General features: G+C 47.5%; 1 protein-coding gene and 1 long non-coding RNA gene across 2 annotated transcripts in view; both read right to left on the bottom strand.

The window, feature by feature from the left end:
- LOC129834719 (chromodomain Y-like protein 2) overlaps positions 1-22,500 on the bottom strand; it is an 80,877-nt gene that overhangs the window by 25,029 nt on the left and 33,348 nt on the right. The gene's annotated exons all lie outside the window — the stretch shown is intronic.
- Positions 8,417-22,201, bottom strand: LOC129834720 (uncharacterized). Its single transcript, XR_008756297.1, has 2 exons — positions 9,172-22,201; positions 8,417-9,069 (listed from the first exon to the last, which is right to left on the bottom strand). It is a non-coding gene; the product is annotated as an uncharacterized LOC129834720 (long non-coding RNA).

Raw genomic sequence — 22,500 nt, 5'->3', positions numbered from 1 at the left:
GCGTTGTTGTTGTGTGTGTGTGTGTATCGTATCCCCTACCTCTGGTGTTAGTGCGTTGTTGTTGTGTGTGTGTGTGTGTATCGTATCCCCTACCTCTGGTGTTAGTGAGTTGTTGTTGTTGTGTGTGTGTATCGTATCCCCTACCTCTGGTGTTAGTGCGTTGTTGTTGTGTGTGTGTGTGTATCGTATCCCCTACCTCTGGTGTTAGTGCGTTGTTGTGTGTGTGTGTGTGTATCGTATCCCCTACCTCTGGTGTTAGTGCGTTGTTGTGTGTGTGTGTGTATCGTATCCCCTACCTCTGGTGTTAGTGCGTTGTTGTGTGTGTGTGTGTATTGTATCCCCTACCTCTGGTGTTAGTGCGTTGTTGTTGTTGTGTGTGTGTGTATCGTATCCCCTACCTCTGGTGTTAGTGCGTTGTTGTTGTTGTTGTGTGTGTATCGTATCCCCTACCTCTGGTGTTAGTGCGTTGTTGTTGTGTGTGTGTGTGTGTGTGTGTGCATCGTATCCCCTACCTCTGGTGTTAGTGCGTTGTTGTTGTTGTGTGTGTGTGTGTGTATCGTATCCCCTACCTCTGGTGTTAGTGCGTTGTTGTTGTGTGTGTGTGTATCGTATCCCCTACCTCTGGTGTTAGTGCGTTGTTGTGTGTGTGTGTGTATCGTATCCCCTACCTCTGGTGTTAGTGCGTTGTTGTGTGTGTGTGTGTATCGTATCCCCTACCTCTGGTGTTAGTGCGTTGTTGTGTGTGTGTGTATCGTATCCCCTACCTCTGGTGTTAGTGCGTTGTTGTGTGTGTGTGTGTATCGTATCCCCTACCTCTGGTGTTAGTGCGTTGTTGTTGTGTGTGTGTGCATCGTATCCCCTACCTCTGGTGTTAGTGCGTTGTTGTTGTGTGTGTGTATCGTATCCCCTACCTCTGGTGTTAGTGCGTTGTTGTGTGTGTGTGTGTATCGTATCCCCTACCTCTGGTGTTAGTGCGTTGTTGTGTGTGTGTGTGTATCGTATCCCCTACCTCTGGTGTTAGTGCGTTGTTGTGTGTGTGTGTGCATCGTATCCCCTACCTCTGGTGTTAGTGCGTTGTTGTTGTGTGTGTGTGTGTATCGTATCCCCTACCTCTGGTGTTAGTGCGTTGTTGTTGTTGTGTGTGTGTGTGTGTGTGTGTGTGTGTGTGTGTGTGTGTGTGTGTGTGTGTATCGTATCCCCTACCTCTGGTGTTAGTGCGTTGTTGTTGTGTGTGTGTGTGTATCGTATCCCCTACCTCTGGTGTTAGTGCGTTGTTGTGTGTGTGTGTGTATCGTATCCCCTACCTCTGGTGTTAGTGCGTTGTTGTTGTTGTTGTGTGTGTGTGTGTATCGTATCCCCTACCTCTGGTGTTAGTGCGTTGTTGTTGTTGTTGTGTGTGTGTGTATCGTATCCCCTACCTCTGGTGTTAGTGCGTTGTTGTTGTTGTGTGTGTGTGTGTGTGTATCGTATCCCCTACCTCTGGTGTTAGTGCGTTGTTGTTGTTGTGTGTGTGTGTGTATCGTATCCCCTACCTCTGGTGTTAGTGCGTTGTTGTGTGTGTGTGTGTATCGTATCCCCTACCTCTGGTGTTAGTGCGTTGTTGTTGTTGTTGTGTGTGTATCGTATCCCCTACCTCTGGTGTTAGTGCGTTGTTGTTGTTGTGTGTGTGTGTGTGTATCGTATCCCCTACCTCTGGTGTTAGTGCGTTGTTGTGTGTGTGTGTGTATCGTATCCCCTACCTCTGGTGTTAGTGTGTTGTTGTTGTTGTGTGTGAGTGTGTGTGTATCGTATCCCCTACCTCTGGTGTTAGTGTGTTGTTGTTGTTGTGTGTGTGTGTGTGTGTGTGTGTGTGTGTGTATCGTATCCCCTACCTCTGGTGTTAGTGCATTGTTGTTGTGTGTGTGTATCGTATCCCCTACCTCTGGTGTTAGTGCGTTGTTGTTGTTGTGTGTGTGTATCGTATCCCCTACCTCTGGTGTTAGTGCGTTGTTGTTGTTGTTGTGTGTGTATCGTATCCCCTACCTCTGGTGTTAGTGCGTTGTTGTGTGTGTGTGTGTATCGTATCCCCTACCTCTGGTGTTAGTGCGTTGTTGTTGTTGTGTGTGTGTGTGTATCGTATCCCCTACCTCTGGTGTTAGTGCGTTGTTGTTGTGTGTGTATCGTATCCCCTACCTCTGGTGTTAGTGCGTTGTTGTTGTTGTGTGTGTGTGTATCGTATCCCCTACCTCTGGTGTTAATGCGTTGTTGTTGTTGTTGTGTGTGTGTGTATCGTATCCCCTACCTCTGGTGTTAATGCGTTGTTGTTGTGTGTGTATGTGTATCGTATCCCCTACCTCTGGTGTTAGTGCGTTGTTGTTGTGTGTGTATCGTATCCCCTACCTCTGGTGTTAGTGCGTTGTTGTTGTGTGTGTGTGTGTATCGTATCCCCTACCTCTGGTGTTAGTGAGTTGTTGTTGTTGTGTGTGTGTATCGTATCCCCTACCTCTGGTGTTAGTGCGTTGTTGTTGTGTGTGTGTGTATCGTATCCCCTACCTCTGGTGTTAGTGCGTTGTTGTTGTTGTTGTGTGTGTATCGTATCCCCTACCTCTGGTGTTAGTGCGTTGTTGTTGTGTGTGTGTATCGTATCCCCTACCTCTGGTGTTAGTGCGTTGTTGTTGTTGTTGTGTGTGTGTGTATCGTATCCCCTACCTCTGGTGTTAGTGCGTTGTTGTTGTGTGTGTGTATCGTATCCCCTACCTCTGGTGTTAGTGCGTTGTTGTTGTGTGTGTGTGTATCGTATCCCCTACCTCTGGTGTTAGTGCGTTGTTGTTGTGTGTGTGTATCGTATCCCCTACCTCTGGTGTTAGTGCGTTGTTGTGTGTGTGTGTGTGTGTGTGTATCGTATCCCCTACCTCTGGTGTTAGTGCGTTGTTGTTGTGTGTGTATCGTATCCCCTACCTCTGGTGTTAGTGCGTTGTTGTTGTGTGTGTGTATCGTATCCCCTACCTCTGGTGTTAGTGCGTTGTTGTTGTGTGTGTGTGTGTGTGTGTGTGTGTGTATCGTATCCCCTACCTCTGGTGTTAGTGCGTTGTTGTTGTTGTTGTGTGTGTATCGTATCCCCTACCTCTGGTGTTAGTGCGTTGTTGTTGTGTGTGTGTGTGTGTGTGTGTGTATCGTATCCCCTACCTCTGGTGTTAGTGCGTTGTTGTTGTTGTTGTGTGTGTATCGTATCCCCTACCTCTGGTGTTAGTGCGTTGTTGTTGTGTGTGTGTGTGTGTGTGTGTGCATCGTATCCCCTACCTCTGGTGTTAGTGCGTTGTTGTTGTGTGTGTGTGTGTGCATCGTATCCCCTACCTCTGGTGTTAGTGCGTTGTTGTTGTTGTGTGTGTGTGTGTATCGTATCCCCTACCTCTGGTGTTAGTGCGTTGTTGTTGTGTGTGTGTGTGTATCGTATCCCCTACCTCTGGTGTTAGTGCGTTGTTGTTGTGTGTGTGTGTGTGTGTGTATCGTATCCCCTACCTCTGGTGTTAGTGCGTTGTTGTTGTTGTGTGTGTGTGTATCGTATCCCCTACCTCTGGTGTTAGTGCGTTGTGTGTGTGTGTGTGTGTGTGTGTATCGTATCCCCTACCTCTGGTGTTAGTGCGTTGTTGTTGTGTGTGTGTATCGTATCCCCTACCTCTGGTGTTAGTGCGTTGTTGTTGTGTGTGTGTGTGTGTGTGTGTATCGTATCCCCTACCTCTGGTGTTAGTGAGTTGTTGTTGTTGTGTGTGTGTTCGTGTGTGTGTGTGTGTGTATCGTATCCCCTACCTCTGGTGTTAGTGCGTTGTTGTGTGTGTGTGTGTGTATCGTATCCACTACCTCTGGTGTTAGTGCGTTGTTGTTGTGTGTGTGTGTGTATCGTATCCCCTACCTCTGGTGTTAGTGCGTTGTTGTTGTTGTGTGTGTGTGTGTATCGTATCCCCTACCTCTGGTGTTAGTGCGTTGTTGTGTGTGTGTGTGTGTGTATCGTATCCCCTACCTCTGGTGTTAGTGCGTTGTTGTGTGTGTGTGTGTATTGTATCCCCTACCTCTGGTGTTAGTGTGTTGTTGTTGTTGTGTGTGTGTGTGTGTGTGTATCGTATCCCCTACCTCTGGTGTTAGTGTGTTGTTGTTGTTGTGTGTGTGTGTGTGTGTGTGTGTGTGTGTATCGTATCCCCTACCTCTGGTGTTAGTGCATTGTTGTTGTGTGTGTGTATCGTATCCCCTACCTCTGGTGTTAGTGCGTTGTTGTGTGTATCGTATCCCCTACCTCTGGTGTTAGTGAGTTGTTGTTGTGTGTGTGTGTATCGTATCCCCTACCTCTGGTGTTAGTGCGTTGTTGTTGTTGTTGTGTGTGTATCGTATCCCCTACCTCTGGTGTTAGTGCGTTGTTGTGTGTGTGTGTGTATCGTATCCCCTACCTCTGGTGTTAGTGCGTTGTTGTTGTTGTTGTGTGTGTATCGTATCCCCTACCTCTGGTGTTAGTGCGTTGTTGTGTGTGTGTGTGTATCGTATCCCCTACCTCTGGTGTTAGTGCGTTGTTGTTGTTGTGTGTGTGTGTATCGTATCCCCTACCTCTGGTGTTAGTGCGTTGTTGTTGTTGTTGTGTGTGTATCGTATCCCCTACCTCTGGTGTTAGTGCGTTGTTGTTGTTGTGTGTGTGTGTATCGTATCCCCTACCTCTGGTGTTAGTGCGTTGTTGTTGTTGTTGTGTGTGTATCGTATCCCCTACCTCTGGTGTTAGTGCGTTGTTGTGTGTATCGTATCCCCTACCTCTGGTGTTAGTGAGTTGTTGTTGTGTGTGTGTGTATCGTATCCCCTACCTCTGGTGTTAGTGCGTTGTTGTTGTTGTTGTGTGTGTATCGTATCCCCTACCTCTGGTGTTAGTGCGTTGTTGTTGTTGTGTGTGTGTGTGTATCGTATCCCCTACCTCTGGTGTTAGTGCGTTGTTGTTGTTGTGTGTGTGTGTGTATCGTATCCCCTACCTCTGGTGTTAGTGCGTTGTTGTTGTTGTGTGTGTGTGTATCGTATCCCCTACCTCTGGTGTTAGTGCGTTGTTGTTGTGTGTGTGTGTGTGTGTGTGTGTGTGTGTGTGTATCGTATCCCCTACCTCTGGTGTTAGTGCGTTGTTGTGTGTGTGTGTATCGTATCCCCTACCTCTGGTGTTAGTGCGTTGTTGTTGTGTGTGTGTGTGTGTATCGTATCCCCTACCTCTGGTGTTAGTGCGTTGTTGTTGTGTGTGTGTGTGTATCGTATCCCCTACCTCTGGTGTTAGTGCGTTGTTGTTGTTGTGTGTGTGTGTATCGTATCCCCTACCTCTGGTGTTAGTGCGTTGTTGTTGTGTGTGTGTGTGTATCGTATCCCCTACCTCTGGTGTTAGTGCGTTGTTGTTGTTGTTGTGTGTGTATCGTATCCCCTACCTCTGGTGTTAGTGAGTTGTGTTGTTGTGTGTGTGTGTATCGTATCCCCTACCTCTGGTGTTAGTGCATTGTTGTTGTTGTGTGTGTGTGTATCGTATCCCCTACCTCTGGTGTTAGTGCGTTGTTGTTGTTGTGTGTGTGTGTATCGTATCCCCTACCTCTGGTGTTAGTGCGTTGTTGTTGTGTGTGTGAGTGTGTGTGTATCGTATCCCCTACCTCTGGTGTTAGTGCGTTGTTGTTGTTGTTGTGTGTGTATCGTATCCCCTACCTCTGGTGTTAGTGCGTTGTTGTTGTGTGTGTGTGTGTATCGTATCCCCTACCTCTGGTGTTAGTGCGTTGTTGTTGTTGTTGTGTGTGTATCGTATCCCCTACCTCTGGTGTTAGTGCGTTGTTGTTGTGTGTGTGAGTGTATCGTATCCCCTACCTCTGGTGTTAGTGAGTTGTTGTTGTGTGTGTGTATCGTATCCCCTACCTCTGGTGTTAGTGCGTTGTTGTGTGTGTGTGTGTATCGTATCCCCTACCTCTGGTGTTAGTGCGTTGTTGTTGTTGTGTGTGTGTGTATCGTATCCCCTACCTCTGGTGTTAGTGCGTTGTTGTTGTGTGTGTGTGTGTGTATCGTATCCCCTACCTCTGGTGTTAGTGCGTTGTTGTTGTGTGTGTGTGTGTATCGTATCCCCTACCTCTGGTGTTAGTGCGTTGTTGTTGTTGTGTGTGTGTGTATCGTATCCCCTACCTCTGGTGTTAGTGCGTTGTTGTTGTGTGTGTGTGTGTATCGTATCCCCTACCTCTGGTGTTAGTGCGTTGTTGTTGTTGTTGTGTGTGTATCGTATCCCCTACCTCTGGTGTTAGTGAGTTGTGTTGTTGTGTGTGTGTGTATCGTATCCCCTACCTCTGGTGTTAGTGCATTGTTGTTGTTGTGTGTGTGTGTATCGTATCCCCTACCTCTGGTGTTAGTGCGTTGTTGTTGTTGTGTGTGTGTGTATCGTATCCCCTACCTCTGGTGTTAGTGCGTTGTTGTTGTGTGTGTGAGTGTGTGTGTATCGTATCCCCTACCTCTGGTGTTAGTGCGTTGTTGTTGTTGTTGTATGTGTATCGTATCCCCTACCTCTGGTGTTAGTGCGTTGTTGTTGTGTGTGTGTGTGTATCGTATCCCCTACCTCTGGTGTTAGTGCGTTGTTGTTGTTGTTGTGTGTGTATCGTATCCCCTACCTCTGGTGTTAGTGCGTTGTTGTTGTGTGTGTGAGTGTATCGTATCCCCTACCTCTGGTGTTAGTGAGTTGTTGTTGTGTGTGTGTATCGTATCCCCTACCTCTGGTGTTAGTGCGTTGTTGTGTGTGTGTGTGTATCGTATCCCCTACCTCTGGTGTTAGTGCGTTGTTGTTGTTGTTGTGTGTGTATCGTATCCCCTACCTCTGGTGTTAGTGCGTTGTTGTTGTGTGTGTGTGTATCGTATCCCCTACCTCTGGTGTTAGTGCGTTGTTGTTGTTGTTGTTGTTGTGTGTGTATCGTATCCCCTACCTCTGGTGTTAGTGCGTTGTTGTTGTGTGTGTGAGTGTATCGTATCCCCTACCTCTGGTGTTAGTGAGTTGTTGTTGTGTGTGTGTGTGTGTATCGTATCCCCTACCTCTGGTGTTAGTGCGTTGTTGTTGTTGTGTGTGTGTGTGTGTGTGTGCATCGTATCCCCTACCTCTGGTGTTAGTGCGTTGTTGTTGTGTGTGTGTGTGTATGTGTATCGTATCCCCTACCTCTGGTGTTAGTGCGTTGTTGTGTGTGTGTGTGTGTATCGTATCCCCTACCTCTGGTGTTAGTGCGTTGTTGTTGTTGTTGTGTGTGTATCGTATCCCCTACCTCTGGTGTTAGTGCGTTGTTGTTGTGTGTGTGAGTGTATCGTATCCCCTACCTCTGGTGTTAGTGAGTTGTTGTTGTGTGTGTGTATCGTATCCCCTACCTCTGGTGTTAGTGCGTTGTTGTGTGTGTGTGTGTATCGTATCCCCTACCTCTGGTGTTAGTGCGTTGTTGTTGTTGTTGTGTGTGTATCGTATCCCCTACCTCTGGTGTTAGTGCGTTGTTGTTGTGTGTGTGTGTATCGTATCCCCTACCTCTGGTGTTAGTGCGTTGTTGTTGTTGTTGTTGTTGTGTGTGTATCGTATCCCCTACCTCTGGTGTTAGTGCGTTGTTGTTGTGTGTGTGAGTGTATCGTATCCCCTACCTCTGGTGTTAGTGAGTTGTTGTTGTGTGTGTGTGTGTGTATCGTATCCCCTACCTCTGGTGTTAGTGCGTTGTTGTTGTGTGTGTGTGTGTATGTGTATCGTATCCCCTACCTCTGGTGTTAGTGCGTTGTTGTTGTTGTGTGTGTGTGTGTGTGTGTGCATCGTATCCCCTACCTCTGGTGTTAGTGCGTTGTTGTTGTGTGTGTGTGTGTATGTGTATCGTATCCCCTACCTCTGGTGTTAGTGCGTTGTTGTGTGTGTGTGTGTGTATCGTATCCCCTACCTCTGGTGTTAGTGCGTTGTTGTTGTTGTTGTGTGTGTATCGTATCCCCTACCTCTGGTGTTAGTGCGTTGTTGTTGTGTGTGTGTGTGTGTGTGTGTGTGTGCATCGTATCCCCTACCTCTGGTGTTAGTGCGTTGTTGTTGTGTGTGTGTGTGTATCGTATCCCCTACCTCTGGTGTTAGTGCGTTGTTGTTGTGTGTGTGTGTGTGTGTGTGTGTGTGTGTGTGTGTGTGTGTATCGTATCCCCTACCTCTGGTGTTAGTGCGTTGTTGTTGTGTGTGTGTGTGTATCGTATCCCCTACCTCTGGTGTTAGTGCGTTGTTGTTGTGTGTGTGTGTGTGTGTGTGTGTGCATCGTATCCCCTACCTCTGGTGTTAGTGCGTTGTTGTTGTGTGTGTGTGTGTGTGTGTGCATCGTATCCCCTACCTCTGGTGTTAGTGCGTTGTTGTTGTTGTGTGTGTGTGTGTATCGTATCCCCTACCTCTGGTGTTAGTGCGTTGTTGTTGTGTGTGTGTGTGTATCGTATCCCCTACCTCTGGTGTTAGTGCGTTGTTGTTGTGTGTGTGTGTGTGTGTATCGTATCCCCTACCTCTGGTGTTAGTGCGTTGTTGTTGTTGTGTGTGTGTGTATCGAATCCCCTACCTCTGGTGTTAGTGCGTTGTGTGTGTGTGTGTGTGTGTGTGTGTATCGTATCCCCTACCTCTGGTGTTAGTGAGTTGTTGTTGTGTGTGTGTGTGTATCGTATCCCCTACCTCTGGTGTTAGTGCGTTGTTGTTGTGTGTGTGTGTGTGTGTGTGTATCGTATCCCCTACCTCTGGTGTTAGTGAGTTGTTGTTGTGTGTGTGTTCGTGTGTGTGTGTGTGTGTGTGTGTGTGTGTGTGTGTGTGTGTGTGTATCGTATCCCCTACCTCTGGTGTTAGTGCGTTGTTGTGTGTGTGTGTGTGTATCGTATCCCCTACCTCTGGTGTTAGTGCGTTGTTGTTGTGTGTGTGTGTGTATCGTATCCCCTACCTCTGGTGTTAGTGAGTTGTTGTTGTGTGTGTGTGTGTATCGTATCCCCTACCTCTGGTGTTAGTGCGTTGTTGTGTGTGTGTGTGTGTATCGTATCCCCTACCTCTGGTGTTAGTGCGTTGTTGTGTGTGTGTATCGTATCCCCTACCTCTGGTGTTAGTGAGTTGTTGTTGTGTGTGTGTGTATCATATCCCCTACCTCTGGTGTTAGTGCGTTGTTGTTGTGTGTGTGTGTGTATCGTATCCCCTACCTCTGGTGTTAGTGCGTTGTTGTGTGTGTGTATCGTATCCCCTACCTCTGGTGTTAGTGAGTTGTTGTTGTGTGTGTGTGTGTGTGTGTGTGTGTGTGTGTGTGTATCGTATCCCCTACCTCTGGTGTTAGTGCGTTGTTGTTGTTGTGTGTATCGTATCCCCTACCTCTGGTGTTAGTGCGTTGTTGTGTTAGTGCGTTGTTGTGTGTGTGTGTGTGTGTATCGTATCCCCTACCTCTGGTGTTAGTGCGTTGTTGTGTGTGTGTGTGTGTGCATAGTATCCCCTACCTCTGGTGTTAGTGCGTTGTTGTTGTGTGTGTGTGTGTGTGTGTGTGTGTGTGTGTGTGTGTGTGTGTATCGTATCCCCTACCTCTGGTGTTAGTGCGTTGTTGTTGTTGTGTGTGTGTATCGTATCCCCTACCTCTGGTGTTAGTGCGTTGTTGTTGTGTGTGTGTGTGTGTGTGTGTGTGTGTGTGTGTGTGTGTGTGTGTGTGTGTGTATTGTATCCCCTACCTCTGGTGTTAGTGCGTTGTTGTTGTTGTTGTGTGTGTGTGTGTATCGTATCCCCTACCTCTGGTGTTAGTGCGTTGTTGTTGTTGTTGTTGTGTGTGTGTATCGTATCCCCTACCTCTGGTGTCAGTGCGTTGTTGTGTGTGTGTGTGTATCGTATCCCCTACCTCTGGTGTTAGTGCGTTGTTGTGTGTGTGTGTGTATCGTATCCCCTACCTCTGGTGTTAGTGCGTTGTTGTTGTGTGTGTGTGTATCGTATCCCCTACCTCTGGTGTTAGTGCGTTGTTGTGTGTGTGTGTGTGTGTGTGTGTATCGTATCCCCTACCTCTGGTGTTAGTGCGTTGTTGTTGTGTGTGTGTGTATCGTATCCCCTACCTCTGGTGTTAGTGCGTTGTTGTTGTGTGTGTGTATGTATCGTATCCCCTACCTCTGGTGTTAATGCGTTGTTGTTGTTGTGTGTGTGTGTGTATCGTATCCCCTACCTCTGGTGTTAGTGCGTTGTTGTTGTGTGTGTGTGTATCGTATCCCCTACCTCTGGTGTTAGTGAGTTGTTGTGTGTGTGTGTGTGTGTATCGTATCCCCTACCTCTGGTGTTAGTGCGTTGTTGTTGTTGTGTGTGTGTGTGTATCGTATCCCCTACCTCTGGTGTTAGTGCGTTGTTGTTGTGTGTGTGTGTGTATCGTATCCCCTACCTCTGGTGTTAGTGCGTTGTTGTTGTTGTGTGTGTGTGTGTGTATGTATCGTATCCCCTACCTCTGGTGTTAGTGCGTTGTTGTTGTTGTGTGTGTGTGTGTGTGTGTGTGTGTATCGTATCCCCTACCTCTGGTGTTAGTGCGTTGTTGTTGTTGTGTGTGTGTATCGTATCCCCTACCTCTGGTGTTAATGCGTTGTTGTTGTTGTTGTGTGTGTGTATCGTATCCCCTACCTCTGGTGTTAGTGCGTTGTTGTTGTTGTGTGTGTGTATCGTATCCCCTACCTCTGGTGTTAGTGCGTTGTTGTTGTGTGTGTGTATCGTATCCCCTACCTCTGGTGTTAGTGCGTTGTTGTTGTTGTGTGTGTGTGTGTGTATCGTATCCCCTACCTCTGGTGTTAGTGCGTTGTTGTTGTTGTGTGTGTGTGTGTGTATCGTATCCCCTACCTCTGGTGTTAGTGCGTTGTTGTTGTTGTGTGTGTGTGTGTATCGTATCCCCTACCTCTGGTGTTAGTGCGTTGTTGTTGTGTGTGTGTGTATCGTATCCCCTACCTCTGGTGTTAGTGCGTTGTTGTTGTGTGTGTGTATCGTATCCCCTACCTCTGGTGTTAGTGCGTTGTTGTTGTGTGTGTGTATCGTATCCCCTACCTCTGGTGTTAGTGCGTTGTTGTTGTTGTGTGTGTGTGTGTATCGTATCCCCTACCTCTGGTGTTAGTGAGTTGTTGTTGTTGTGTGTGTGTGTGTATCGTATCCCTTACCTCTGGTGTTAGTGCGTTGTTGTTGTGTGTGTGTATCGTATCCCCTACCTCTGGTGTTAGTGCGTTGTTGTTGTGTGTGTGTATCGTATCCCCTACCTCTGGTGTTAGTGCGTTGTTGTTGTTGTGTGTGTGTGTGTATCGTATCCCTTACCTCTGGTGTTAGTGCGTTGTTGTTGTGTGTGTGTGTGTATCGTATCCCCTACCTCTGGTGTTAGTGAGTTGTTGTGTGTGTGTGTGTGTGTATCGTATCCCCTACCTCTGGTGTTAGTGCGTTGTTGTGTGTGTGTGTATCGTATCCCCTACCTCTGGTGTTAGTGCGTTGTTGTTGTTGTTGTGTGTGTGTGTGTGTGTGTGTATCGTATCCCCTACCTCTGGTGTTAGTGCGTTGTTGTTGTGTGTGTGTGTGTGTATCGTATCCCCTACCTCTGGTGTTAGTGTGTTGTTGTTGTGTGTGTGTATCGTATCCCCTACCTCTGGTGTTAGTGCGTTGTTGTTGTTGTTGTGTGTGTGTATCGTATCCCCTACCTCTGGTGTTAGTGCGTTGTTGTTGTGTGTGTGTATCGTATCCCCTACCTCTGGTGTTAGTGCGTTGTTGTTGTTGTGTGTGTGTATCGTATCCCCTACCTCTGGTGTTAGTGCGTTGTTGTGTGTGTGTGTGTATCGTATCCCCTACCTCTGGTGTTAGTGCGTTGTTGTTGTGTGTGTGTGTGTATCGTATCCCCTACCTCTGGTGTTAGTGCGTTGTTGTGTGTGTGTATCGTATCCCCTACCTCTGGTGTTAGTGAGTTGTTGTTGTGTGTGTGTGTGTGTGTGTGTGTGTGTGTGTGTATCGTATCCCCTACCTCTGGTGTTAGTGCGTTGTTGTTGTGTGTGTGTGTATGTGTATCCCCTACCTCTGGTGTTAGTGAGTTGTTGTGTGTGTGTGTGTGTGTATCGTATCCCCTACCTCTGGTGTTAGTGCGTTGTTGTGTGTGTGTGTATCGTATCCCCTACCTCTGGTGTTAGTGCGTTGTTGTTGTTGTTGTTGTGTGTGTGTGTGTGTATCGTATCCCCTACCTCTGGTGTTAGTGCGTTGTTGTTGTGTGTGTGTGTGTATCGTATCCCCTACCTCTGGTGTTAGTGCGTTGTTGTTGTTGTGTGTGTGTGTGTATCGTATCCCCTACCTCTGGTGTTAGTGCGTTGTTGTTGTTGTGTGTGTGTGTGTATCGTATCCCCTACCTCTGGTGTTAGTGCGTTGTTGTTGTGTGTGTGTGTATGTGTATCGTATCCCCTACCTCTGGTGTTAGTGCGTTGTTGTTGTTGTGTGTGTGTGTGTGTATCGTATCCCCTACCTCTGGTGTTAGTGCGTTGTTGTTGTGTGTGTGTGTGTGTGTGTGTGTGTGTGTGTGTGTGTGTGTGTGTGTGTGTGTGTGTATCGTATCCCCTACCTCTGGTGTTAGTGCGTTGTTGTGTGTGTGTGTGTGTATCGTATCCCCTACCTCTGGTGTTAGTGCGTTGTTGTTGTGTGTGTGTGTGTATCGTATCCCCTACCTCTGGTGTTAGTGAGTTGTTGTTGTGTGTGTGTGTGTATCGTATCCCCTACCTCTGGTGTTAGTGCGTTGTTGTGTGTGTGTGTGTGTATCGTATCCCCTACCTCTGGTGTTAGTGCGTTGTTGTGTGTGTGTATCGTATCCCCTACCTCTGGTGTTAGTGAGTTGTTGTTGTGTGTGTGTGTATCATATCCCCTACCTCTGGTGTTAGTGCGTTGTTGTTGTGTGTGTGTGTGTATCGTATCCCCTACCTCTGGTGTTAGTGCGTTGTTGTGTGTGTGTATCGTATCCCCTACCTCTGGTGTTAGTGAGTTGTTGTTGTGTGTGTGTGTGTGTGTGTGTGTGTGTGTGTGTGTGTGTGTATCGTATCCCCTACCTCTGGTGTTAGTGCGTTGTTGTTGTTGTGTGTATCGTATCCCCTACCTCTGGTGTTAGTGCGTTGTTGTGTTAGTGCGTTGTTGTGTGTGTGTGTGTGTGTATCGTATCCCCTACCTCTGGTGTTAGTGCGTTGTTGTGTGTGTGTGTGTGTGCATAGTATCCCCTACCTCTGGTGTTAGTGCGTTGTTGTTGTGTGTGTGTGTGTGTGTGTGTGTGTGTGTGTGTGTGTGTGTGTGTGTGTGTGTATCGTATCCCCTACCTCTGGTGTTAGTGCGTTGTTGTTGTTGTGTGTGTGTATCGTATCCCCTACCTCTGGTGTTAGTGCGTTGTTGTTGTGTGTGTGTGTGTGTGTGTGTGTGTGTGTGTGTGTGTGTGTGTGTGTGTATTGTATCCCCTACCTCTGGTGTTAGTGCGTTGTTGTTGTTGTGTGTGTGTGTGTATCGTATCCCCTACCTCTGGTGTTAGTGCGTTGTTGTTGTTGTTGTTGTGTGTGTGTATCGTATCCCCTACCTCTGGTGTCAGTGCGTTGTTGTGTGTGTGTGTGTATCGTATCCCCTACCTCTGGTGTTAGTGCGTTGTTGTGTGTGTGTGTGTATCGTATCCCCTACCTCTGGTGTTAGTGCGTTGTTGTTGTGTGTGTGTGTATCGTATCCCCTACCTCTGGTGTTAGTGCGTTGTTGTGTGTGTGTGTGTGTGTGTGTGTGTGTATCGTATCCCCTACCTCTGGTGTTAGTGCGTTGTTGTTGTGTGTGTGTGTATCGTATCCCCTACCTCTGGTGTTAGTGCGTTGTTGTTGTGTGTGTGTATGTATCGTATCCCCTACCTCTGGTGTTAATGCGTTGTTGTTGTTGTGTGTGTGTGTGTATCGTATCCCCTACCTCTGGTGTTAGTGCGTTGTTGTTGTGTGTGTGTGTATCGTATCCCCTACCTCTGGTGTTAGTGAGTTGTTGTGTGTGTGTGTGTGTGTATCGTATCCCCTACCTCTGGTGTTAGTGCGTTGTTGTTGTTGTGTGTGTGTGTGTATCGTATCCCCTACCTCTGGTGTTAGTGCGTTGTTGTTGTGTGTGTGTGTGTGTATCGTATCCCCTACCTCTGGTGTTAGTGCGTTGTTGTTGTGTGTGTGTGTGTGTGTATGTATCGTATCCCCTACCTCTGGTGTTAGTGCGTTGTTGTTGTTGTGTGTGTGTGTGTGTGTGTGTGTGTATCGTATCCCCTACCTCTGGTGTTAGTGCGTTGTTGTTGTTGTGTGTGTGTATCGTATCCCCTACCTCTGGTGTTAATGCGTTGTTGTTGTTGTTGTGTGTGTGTATCGTATCCCCTACCTCTGGTGTTAGTGCGTTGTTGTTGTTGTGTGTGTGTATCGTATCCCCTACCTCTGGTGTTAGTGCGTTGTTGTTGTGTGTGTGTATCGTATCCCCTACCTCTGGTGTTAGTGCGTTGTTGTTGTTGTGTGTGTGTGTGTGTATCGTATCCCCTACCTCTGGTGTTAGTGCGTTGTTGTTGTTGTGTGTGTGTGTGTGTATCGTATCCCCTACCTCTGGTGTTAGTGCGTTGTTGTTGTTGTGTGTGTGTGTGTATCGTATCCCCTACCTCTGGTGTTAGTGCGTTGTTGTTGTGTGTGTGTGTATCGTATCCCCTACCTCTGGTGTTAGTGCGTTGTTGTTGTGTGTGTGTGTATCGTATCCCCTACCTCTGGTGTTAGTGCGTTGTTGTTGTGTGTGTGTATCGTATCCCCTACCTCTGGTGTTAGTGCGTTGTTGTTGTTGTGTGTGTGTGTGTGTATCGTATCCCCTACCTCTGGTGTTAGTGAGTTGTTGTTGTTGTGTGTGTGTGTGTATCGTATCCCTTACCTCTGGTGTTAGTGCGTTGTTGTTGTGTGTGTGTATCGTATCCCCTACCTCTGGTGTTAGTGCGTTGTTGTTGTGTGTGTGTATCGTATCCCCTACCTCTGGTGTTAGTGCGTTGTTGTTGTTGTGTGTGTGTGTGTATCGTATCCCTTACCTCTGGTGTTAGTGCGTTGTTGTTGTGTGTGTGTGTGTATCGTATCCCCTACCTCTGGTGTTAGTGAGTTGTTGTGTGTGTGTGTGTGTGTATCGTATCCCCTACCTCTGGTGTTAGTGCGTTGTTGTGTGTGTGTGTATCGTATCCCCTACCTCTGGTGTTAGTGCGTTGTTGTTGTTGTTGTGTGTGTGTGTGTGTGTGTGTGTATCGTATCCCCTACCTCTGGTGTTAGTGCGTTGTTGTTGTGTGTGTGTGTGTGTATCGTATCCCCTACCTCTGGTGTTAGTGTGTTGTTGTTGTGTGTGTGTATCGTATCCCCTACCTCTGGTGTTAGTGCGTTGTTGTTGTTGTTGTGTGTGTGTATCGTATCCCCTACCTCTGGTGTTAGTGCGTTGTTGTTGTGTGTGTGTATCGTATCCCCTACCTCTGGTGTTAGTGCGTTGTTGTTGTTGTGTGTGTGTATCGTATCCCCTACCTCTGGTGTTAGTGCGTTGTTGTGTGTGTGTGTGTATCGTATCCCCTACCTCTGGTGTTAGTGCGTTGTTGTTGTGTGTGTGTGTGTATCGTATCCCCTACCTCTGGTGTTAGTGCGTTGTTGTGTGTGTGTATCGTATCCCCTACCTCTGGTGTTAGTGAGTTGTTGTTGTGTGTGTGTGTGTGTGTGTGTGTGTGTGTGTATCGTATCCCCTACCTCTGGTGTTAGTGCGTTGTTGTTGTGTGTGTGTGTATGTGTATCCCCTACCTCTGGTGTTAGTGAGTTGTTGTGTGTGTGTGTGTGTGTATCGTATCCCCTACCTCTGGTGTTAGTGCGTTGTTGTGTGTGTGTGTATCGTATCCCCTACCTCTGGTGTTAGTGCGTTGTTGTTGTTGTTGTTGTGTGTGTGTGTGTGTATCGTATCCCCTACCTCTGGTGTTAGTGCGTTGTTGTTGTGTGTGTGTGTGTATCGTATCCCCTACCTCTGGTGTTAGTGCGTTGTTGTTGTTGTGTGTGTGTGTGTATCGTATCCCCTACCTCTGGTGTTAGTGCGTTGTTGTTGTTGTGTGTGTGTGTGTATCGTATCCCCTACCTCTGGTGTTAGTGCGTTGTTGTTGTGTGTGTGTGTATGTGTATCGTATCCCCTACCTCTGGTGTTAGTGCGTTGTTGTTGTTGTGTGTGTGTGTGTGTATCGTATCCCCTACCTCTGGTGTTAGTGCGTTGTTGTTGTGTGTGTGTGTGTGTGTGTGTGTGTGTGTGTGTGTGTGTGTATCGTATCCCCTACCTCTGGCGTTAGTGCGTTGTTGTTGTGTGTGTGTGTGTATCGTATCCCCTACCTCTGGTGTTAGTGCGTTGTTGTGTGTGTGTGTGTATCGTATCCCCTACCTCTGGTGTTAGTGCGTTGTTGTTGTTGTGTGTGTGTGTGTATCGTATCCCCTACCTCTGGTGTTAGTGAGTTGTTGTTGTTGTGTGTGTGTATCGTATCCCCTACCTCTGGTGTTAGTGCGTTGTTGTTGTGTGTGTGTGTGTATCGTATCCCCTACCTCTGGTGTTAGTGAGTTGTTGTGTGTGTGTGTGTGTGTGTATCGTATCCCCTACCTCTGGTGTTAGTGCGTTGTTGTGTGTGTGTGTGTATCGTATCCCCTACCTCTGGTGTTAGTGCGTTGTTGTTGTTGTTGTGTGTGTATCGTATCCCCTACCTCTGGTGTTAGTGCGTTGTTGTGTGTGTGTGTGTATCGTATCCCCTACCTCTGGTGTTAATGCGTTGTTGTTGTTGTGTGTGTGTGTGTATCGTATCCCCTACCTCTGGTGTTAGTGCGTTGTTGTGTGTGTGTGTGTATCGTATCCCCTACCTCTGGTGTTAATGCGTTGTTGTTGTTGTGTGTGTGTGTGTGTATCGTATCCCCTACCTCTGGTGTTAGTGCGTTGTTGTTGTTGTGTGTGTGTGTGTATCGTATCCCCTACCTCTGGTGTTAGTGCGTTGTTGTTGTGTGTGTGTATCCCCTACCTCTGGTGTTAGTGCGTTGTTGTTGTTGTGTGTGTATGTGTATCGTATCCCCTACCTCTGGTGTTAGTGCGTTGTTGTGTGTGTGTGTATCGTATCCCCTACCTCTGGTGTTAGTGCGTTGTTGTTGTTGTGTGTGTGTATCGTATCCCCTACCTCTGGTGTTAGTGAGTTGTTGTTGTTGTGTGTGTGTATCGTATCCCCTACCTCTGGTGTTAGTGCGTTGTTGTTGTTGTGTGTGTGTATCGTATCCCCTACCTCTGGTGTTAGTGCGTTGTTGTTGTTGTGTGTGTGTATCGTATCCCCTACCTCTGGTGTTAGTGCGTTGTTGTTGTGTGTGTGTGTATCGTATCCCCTACCTCTGGTGTTAGTGCGTTGTTGTTGTTGTGTGTGTGTATCGTATCCCCTACCTCTGGTGTTAGTGCGTTGTTGAGTGTGTGTGTGTATCGTATCCCCTACCTCTGGTGTTAGTGCGTTGTTGTGTGTGTGTGTATCGTATCCCCTACCTCTGGTGTTAGTGAGTTGTTGTTGTGTGTGTGTATCGTATCCCCTACCTCTGGTGTTAGTGCGTTGTTGTTGTGTGTGTGTATCGTATCCCCTACCTCTGGTGTTAGTGAGTTGTTGTTGTTGTGTGTGTGTGTATCGTATCCCCTACCTCTGGTGTTAGTGAGTTGTTGTTGTGTGTGTGTATCGTATCCCCTACCTCTGGTGTTAGTGCGTTGTTGTGTGTGTGTGTATCGTATCCCCTACCTCTGGTGTTAGTGCGTTGTTGTTGTTGTGTGTGTGTATCGTATCCCCTACCTCTGGTGTTAGTGCGTTGTTGTGTGTGTGTGTGTATCGTATCCCCTACCTCTGGTGTTAGTGCGTTGTTGTTGTTGTGTGTGTGTATCGTATCCCCTACCTCTGGTGTTAGTGCGTTGTTGTGTGTGTGTGTGTATCGTATCCCCTACCTCTGGTGTTAGTGCGTTGTTGTGTGTGTGTGTGTATCGTATCCCCTACCTCTGGTGTTAGTGCGTTGTTGTGTGTGTGTGTGTGTATCGTATCCCCTACCTCTGGTGTTAGTGCGTTGTTGTGTGTGTGTGTGTATCGTATCCCCTACCTCTGGTGTTAGTGCGTTGTTGTTGTTGTGTGTGTGTATCGTATCCCCTACCTCTGGTGTTAGTGCGTTGTTGTTGTGTGTGTGTGTATCGTATCCCCTACCTCTGGTGTTAGTGCGTTGTTGTTGTGTGTGTGTGTATCGTATCCCCTACCTCTGGTGTTAGTGCGTTGTTGTTGTGTGTGTGTGTGTATCGTATCCCCTACCTCTGGTGTTAGTGCGTTGTTGTTGTGTGTGTGTGTGTGTGTGTGTGTGTGTGTGTGTGTATCGTATCCCCTACCTCTGGTGTTAGTGCGTTGTTGTTGTGTGTGTGTGTGTGTGTGTGTGTGTGTGTGTGTGTGTGTGTGTGTGTGTGTGTGTGTGTGTGTGTGTATCGTATCCCCTACCTCTGGTGTTAGTGCGTTGTTGTTGTTGTGTGTGTGTGTGTGTATCGTATCCCCTACCTCTGGTGTTAGTGCGTTGTTGTTGTGTGTGTGTGTGTATCGTATCCCCTACCTCTGGTGTTAGTGCGTTGTTGTTGTTGTGTGTGTGTGTATCGTATCCCCTACCTCTGGTGTTAGTGCGTTGTTGTTGTGTGTGTGTGTGTATCGTATCCCCTACCTCTGGTGTTAGTGCGTTGTTGTTGTGTGTGTGTGTGTATCGTATCCCCTACCTCTGGTGTTAGTGCGTTGTTGTTGTGTGTGTGTGTGTATCGTATCCCCTACCTCTGGTGTTAGTGCGTTGTTGTTGTGTGTGTGTGTGTGTGTGTGTGTGTGTGTGTGTGTGTGTGTGTGTGTGTGTGTGTGTGTGTGTGTGTGTGTGTATCGTATCCCCTACCTCTGGTGTTAGTGCGTTGTTGTTGTGTGTGTGTGTGTGTGTATCGTATCCCCTACCTCTGGTGTTAGTGCGTTGTTGTTGTTGTGCGTGTGTGTATCGTATCCCCTACCTCTGGTGTTAGTGCGTTGTTGTTGTTGTTGTGTGTGTGTGTGTGTGTGGGTTTGTGTATCGTATCCCCTACCTCTGGTGTTAGTGCGTTGTTGTTGTTGTTGTGTGTGTGTGTATCGTATCCCCTACCTCTGGTGTTAGTGCGTTGTTGTTGTTGTGTGTGTGTGTATCGTATCCCCTACCTCTGGTGTTAGTGCGTTGTTGTTGTTGTGTGTGTGTGTGTATCGTATCCCCTACCTCTGGTGTTAGTGCGTTGTTGTTGTGTGTGTGTGTGTGTGTATCGTATCCCCTACCTCTGGTGTTAGTGCGTTGTTGTGTGTGTGTGTATCGTATCCCCTACCTCTGGTGTTAGTGCGTTGTTGTTGTGTGTGTGTGTGTATCGTATCCCCTACCTCTGGTGTTAGTGAGTTGTTGTGTGTGTGTGTATCGTATCCCCTACCTCTGGTGTTAGTGCGTTGTTGTTGTTGTGTGTGTGTGTATCGTATCCCCTACCTCTGGTGTTAGTGCGTTGTTGTTGTGTGTGTGTGTGTGTATCGTATCCCCTACCTCTGGTGTTAGTGCGTTGTTGTTGTTGTGTGTGTGTATCGTATCCCCTACCTCTGGTGTTAGTGCGTTGTTGTTGTGTGTGTGTGTGTGTATCGTATCCCCTACCTCTGGTGTTAGTGCGTTGTTGTTGTTGTGTGTGTGTGTATCGTATCCCCTACCTCTGGTGTTAGTGCGTTGTTGTTGTGTGTGTGTGTGTGTATCGTATCCCCTACCTCTGGTGTTAGTGCGTTGTTGTTGTTGTGTGTGTGTATCGTATCCCCTACCTCTGGTGTTAGTGCGTTGTTGTTGTGTGTGTGTGTGTGTATCGTATCCCCTACCTCTGGTGTTAGTGCGTTGTTGTTGTTGTGTGTGTGTGTATCGTATCCCCTACCTCTGGTGTTAGTGCGTTGTTGTTGTTGTTGTGTGTGTGTGTATCGTATCCCCTACCTCTGGTGTTAGTGCGTTGTTGTGTGTGTGTGTATCGTATCCCCTACCTCTGGTGTTAGTGCGTTGTTGTTGTGTGTGTGTGTGTATCGTATCCCCTACCTCTGGTGTTAGTGCGTTGTTGTTGTGTGTGTGTGTATCGTATCCCCTACCTCTGGTGTTAGTGCGTTGTTGTTGTGTGTGTGTGTGTATCGTATCCCCTACCTCTGGTGTTAGTGAGTTGTTGTTGTGTGTGTGTATCGTATCCCCTACCTCTGGTGTTAGTGAGTTGTTGTTGTGTGTGTGTATCGTATCCCCTACCTCTGGTGTTAGTGCGTTGTTGTTGTTGTGTGTGTGTATCGTATCCCCTACCTCTGGTGTTAGTGCGTTGTTGTTGTTGTGTGTGTGTATCGTATCCCCTACCTCTGGTGTTAGTGCGTTGTTGTGTGTGTGTGTATCGTATCCCCTACCTCTGGTGTTAGTGCGTTGTTGTGTGTGTGTGTGTGTGTATGTGTATCGTATCCCCTACCTCTGGTGTTAGTGCGTTGTTGTTGTTGTGTGTATCGTATCCCCTACCTCTGGTGTTAGTGCGTTGTTGTTGTGTGTGTGTATCGTATCCCCTACCTCTGGTGTTAGTGCGTTGTTGTTGTGTGTGTGTATCGTATCCCCTACCTCTGGTGTTAGTGCGTTGTTGTTGTTGTGTGTATCGTATCCCCTACCTCTGGTGTTAGTGCGTTGTTGTTGTTGTTTGTGTGTGTATCGTATCCCCTACCTCTGGTGTTAGTGCGTTGTTGTTGTTGTGTGTGTGTGTGTATCGTATCCCCTACCTCTGGTGTTAGTGCGTTGTTGTTGTGTGTGTGTGTGTGTATCGTATCCCCTACCTCTGGTGTTAGTGAGTTGTTGTTGTGTGTGTGTATCGTATCCCCTACCTCTGGTGTTAGTGCGTTGTTGTTGTGTGTGTGTATCGTATCCCCTACCTCTGGTGTTAGTGCGTTGTTGTTGTTGTTTGTGTGTGTATCGTATCCCCTACCTCTGGTGTTAGTGCGTTGTTGTTGTTGTGTGTGTGTGTGTATCGTATCCCCTACCTCTGGTGTTAGTGCGTTGTTGTTGTGTGTGTGTGTGTGTATCGTATCCCCTACCTCTGGTGTTAGTGCGTTGTTGTGTGTGTGTGTGTATCGTATCCCCTACCTCTGGTGTTAGTGCGTTGTTGTTGTGTGTGTGTGTGTGTATCGTATCCCCTACCTCTGGTGTTAGTGCGTTGTTGTTGTGTGTGTGTGTGTGTATCGTATCCCCTACCTCTGGTGTTAGTGCGTTGTTGTTGTTGTGTGTGTGTGTGTATCGTATCCCCTACCTCTGGTGTTAGTGCGTTGTTGTTGTGTGTGTGTATCGTATCCCCTACCTCTGGTGTTAGTGCGTTGTTGTTGTGTGTGTGTATCGTATCCCCTACCTCTGGTGTTAGTGCGTTGTTGTTGTGTGTGTGTGTATCGTATCCCCTACCTCTGGTGTTAGTGCGTTGTTGTGTGTGTGTGTGTATCGTATCCCCTACCTCTGGTGTTAGTGCGTTGTTGTTGTTGTTGTGTGTGTGTGTGTGTGTGTGGGTTTGTGTATCGTATCCCCTACCTCTGGTGTTAGTGCGTTGTTGTTGTTGTTGTGTGTGTGTGTATCGTATCCCCTACCTCTGGTGTTAGTGCGTTGTTGTTGTTGTGTGTGTGTGTATCGTATCCCCTACCTCTGGTGTTAGTGCGTTGTTGTTGTTGTGTGTGTGTGTGTATCGTATCCCCTACCTCTGGTGTTAGTGCGTTGTTGTTGTGTGTGTGTGTGTGTGTGTATCGTATCCCCTACCTCTGGTGTTAGTGCGTTGTTGTGTGTGTGTGTATCGTATCCCCTACCTCTGGTGTTAGTGCGTTGTTGTTGTGTGTGTGTGTGTATCGTATCCCCTACCTCTGGTGTTAGTGAGTTGTTGTGTGTGTGTGTATCGTATCCCCTACCTCTGGTGTTAGTGCGTTGTTGTTGTTGTGTGTGTGTGTATCGTATCCCCTACCTCTGGTGTTAGTGCGTTGTTGTTGTGTGTGTGTGTGTGTGTATCGTATCCCCTACCTCTGGTGTTAGTGCGTTGTTGTTGTTGTGTGTGTGTATCGTATCCCCTACCTCTGGTGTTAGTGCGTTGTTGTTGTGTGTGTGTGTGTGTATCGTATCCATTACCTCTGGTGTTAGTGCGTTGTTGTTGTTGTGTGTGTGTGTATCGTATCCCCTACCTCTGGTGTTAGTGCGTTGTTGTTGTGTGTGTGTGTGTATCGTATCCCCTACCTCTGGTGTTAGTGCGTTGTTGTTGTGTGTGTGTGTATCGTATCCCCTACCTCTGGTGTTAGTGCGTTGTTGTTGTGTGTGTGTGTGTATCGTATCCCCTACCTCTGGTGTTAGTGAGTTGTTGTTGTGTGTGTGTATCGTATCCCCTACCTCTGGTGTTAGTGAGTTGTTGTTGTGTGTGTGTATCGTATCCCCTACCTCTGGTGT

Source organism: Salvelinus fontinalis, chromosome 35 (assembly GCF_029448725.1).
Source record: "Salvelinus fontinalis isolate EN_2023a chromosome 35, ASM2944872v1, whole genome shotgun sequence".
Taxonomy (NCBI): Eukaryota; Metazoa; Chordata; class Actinopteri; order Salmoniformes; family Salmonidae; genus Salvelinus; species Salvelinus fontinalis.
This window is presented reverse-complemented; position numbering and strand designations above follow the sequence as displayed.